Source organism: Octodon degus, unplaced genomic scaffold (genome assembly GCF_000260255.1).
Source record: "Octodon degus isolate 3935 unplaced genomic scaffold, OctDeg1.0 scaffold00196, whole genome shotgun sequence".
Lineage (NCBI taxonomy): Eukaryota > Metazoa > Chordata > Mammalia > Rodentia > Octodontidae > Octodon > Octodon degus.
This window is the reverse complement of record NW_004524772.1, coordinates 1,533,627-1,537,229: the sequence shown is the minus strand read 5'-3', so window position 1 is coordinate 1,537,229 and position 3,603 is coordinate 1,533,627.

The following is a 3,603-nucleotide window of genomic DNA, read 5'->3' as shown; positions in this document are numbered from 1 at the left end:
CTGAAATTTTCAAAGAAAAATATTTTGTCTTGTGATTAGAAGAAAGGAATATTTTTTTCAGGTTCACACTGAATGTGGATTTCCAATAGGCCCACACCTAGGACAGGACTCCGAACATAGAACCACCCTGTAATACTGTAAATTTACACATACTTTTACTGCGGTGTGCATGCTTGCCGCTGTACACCATCTGAGCATTTGTATCAAGTATTTTACACATTTAATGAGCAAAATGGAAGAAATTTCACAGGTTAAATAGAAATAGAAATAAATTTCTATATTGTGGCTTATATGTTCCCCTTTTTTGACCCATGTGGAAAGATTCAACTTTCTCTAGTCTTTCTACAATAGGATATTAATAGAGCAATTCTACTCTGAGGACAAATATCAATTGCAAAATCTCTCTCAGTGTAAATACATGCCCTGATGATATATTTTTACTCTTATTTTTGTGTAACTATGCCCTGTTGTTATATTTTTACTCTTATTTTTGTGTAATTGAGTTAATATTTCCCAACAACATTAACAAAGTAAATAAGATGAGGGGCTTCATCCTCTTACACTGCAACAAATTAAAAACAAATAAATGTTAGATATTTTCTTTCACAAATTTATATATATGTATTAACATAACACATCCATATTCTTTCAAATTTTATGGATGTGAGAAATAGAAAAAAGTGATTATTTTCTCTTTATTTTTGTAATTTATTCAATGCCAAGTTAAGCAGCTCATCCAAACTGTAAAACCACACTTGAAGTCCAAAAATGTCATAAGAAATGGATCAAATCAAGAGCACTATGAGAAACAGGATCTTTATTTGAAATCAAAAAGGTTAAGAGTCCATTTCATTGTTTAAACTTGAAATACTCTATACCTAAGTCGCACTTCAGACTTCCTGAATTGGTGGTAGGGACATTATTTTCATAATAACACTATTCAAAGATAATTAATATAATTATTTCCTTCAATAAATTTTAAACAGGAAACTTTCTAGATTGGAACATTTTACCAAACTACAAAACACACAAGCATTGTTCTCCAAATTGACTAATAAAAAATCAGGTACCAAGAAAAATTCACATAAAGTAAAAGTCAGAAAGCACCTGGGAGGCTTTCTCATTCGTTTTTGTTTTGTTCTTTTCTCTGCATCTGTCCAGATATACTCTGAAAAAAACCCTCTAAAAACAGGAAAATATTTCACCATAGTTTTTAGAGGTAATATGGAAGGAATCAAAAAAAAATTATAGGGCAGCTTTCCATGATATAACTGGATTGTGATCTCTAGGAGATTGTCTAAAAATTAAGATAAAGGAATATAAATGCCCTAAAAGTGCATTAGTTGCTTTCTGTCTCTCTGTTACTTTTTAGGAGTCATGAGGACAGGTAATTGTGTCTTTTCTGAACCTTGAATTTAATATTTAATTCAGAAAATATATCATTTCATCTTTCTCTGAGATTCTTATTTTTAAAAGAATGTTAACATTAGATATCTCTTTTAAAATTATACTTATTCTCTCTCTCTCTCTCTCTCTCTCTCTCTCTCTCTCTCTCTCTCTCTTTCTCTGTCTCTCACATTTGGAAAGATTAAATTCTTAAATGGCAACAAAAACAATCACAAAATAATCAAATGCAAATGAATTATATACTACAAGTTTGATTTTGTAAGGTTAAAAATCTAAGATATTATGCAACCCAAATCTGTTTTTCAAATATGCACAGAACTTGCTGCAGGCCACACAAGCAAAGACAGACCTAAAGCCAAATCCAGACATCCTGGGCAGGCAAAATGACCAAAAGTCAGCAGCATCAGAAAAGAATTCACAGCAGAAATGAAATGCCAGCCAGATTTGGAAGGTTAGATTAACATTTATGCAATTTATCAGACAAAAGAGTGTATAGTAGCCAGCTTCTTTTCACTACCACAAAGTATCTGACACAGAATACTTTTTAAAAATAATTTTTATTGAGAAAAAATATCAATGAGACAGTTTCAAAACCGATTAGTAGAACAGTTTCAATCACTATTACATTGCATATTTGTCTTCTTAGTGGTTATTCGTAGTACAAGATGCAGACATGACATCCTGTCCACAAACACCATTAGTACAAATCTTTCTATTCATTGAATTAAGAGAAAATATCTGTCCTAAATATTTTTAATATACAGATACAAAATTGTTGTTCATTTGTATCCCCTTTTTTGTTTACTTTTGTCAGAGAGGGGCATTCCATTGCCATTTAAATATTATAGGTGCGTGAATTCAGCAAAATATTCCAATATAGCGCAGTAGTCCATAATAGTAGTGGATAGAATACTTTTATTTAAAGAAGTTTATTTATCTCACTGGTTTAGAGGCTCAAAAATGTGATTCTTGTATTGGCTCAATCCTTTGTTGCATCCTGACGGACAGCAACAGTGACAGCAAGCAATTATGCATCACATCTTGAATAAAGCTACGTGCAGCAAACTCAGATTTTTATAGAAACACTCTGAGACTTGTGAGAGGTCTGGGGAGAAGAAACACTCCCCGCCTCCAGTGCCCTAAACTCCTCCCACTTGGCTGATCTCTGAGAAGTTCCTTCACTTCTTCATGATTCCACTTGGGGATTTATTCACAAGGGACCTTGGGGTAACTCATGCTGTAGCTTAGTAAGAAACTTGGAAAGAACCAGACATAAACCATATGAATTACATTTGGAAACTTTGATTCAATAATAGAGCTACAAGATTAAAAAGAATTTTATATCTGCTCACAAAATTATGAGGTTTTACAAGAGTTTTAAAAACTCCTGACCAAGGTATCGACATGATCAAAGCCAGGTATTTTTCTCAAGTAAATGGAACAAGGAGGAGAAGAAAAGACAAAATAATTAAATATAATTCTAATAATGTAGTCATAGAAGTTACAAATAAAAGTATGACAGTGTGTACTAATGGAAATTGGAGAGAAATAACAGCTAAGAAGAAAAACTTGTAAAAATTTTAAATGTTTGGAAAGTAGAACGTTTTCTAGTATTAAAATACAAGGAAGGTAAGCCAGAGCACATTTTTTAAGGAAATGGAAAAGGAACAGAAAGTTGTGGAAAAATGACAGATTTTGCTGAATTTCCAGTGATACCCTGACTCCCAAATGGAAATGCCCTGTAGGCAATTAGAAATGTGATACTGGAGTTCACGAGTGCGGTCAAGATTAAAAAATAGATTGGGGAATTGTACAAATAAAGGTGATAATTGAAACCATGAGACTTGATAAGGACTGTGTAAAAGAGAAGAAAGGGAATTATAGATCCTGTCATTATAGTCTCATTAAAAATTCAAGAAATAACTTTAGTTACCCTCAAAGAGACACTAGAAAGGGGAAAAATCAATTTTCTTTTGTATAAATTTAGAAAACGGTTCCTTGTATCAAATTTGACCCAGTTTTGTATGCATGCACACAAGTACACATAATTTCAACACACTATGCCTATGGTAATTATTTCTTATTACTCTTACACATACTACTGATAGTTAAATTAGTGCACATTGAAAAATATATCCTTAATAATTTTTAACATCAAAAAGGGGAAACTGACACAATTTCTTAATAAGCGTTAGC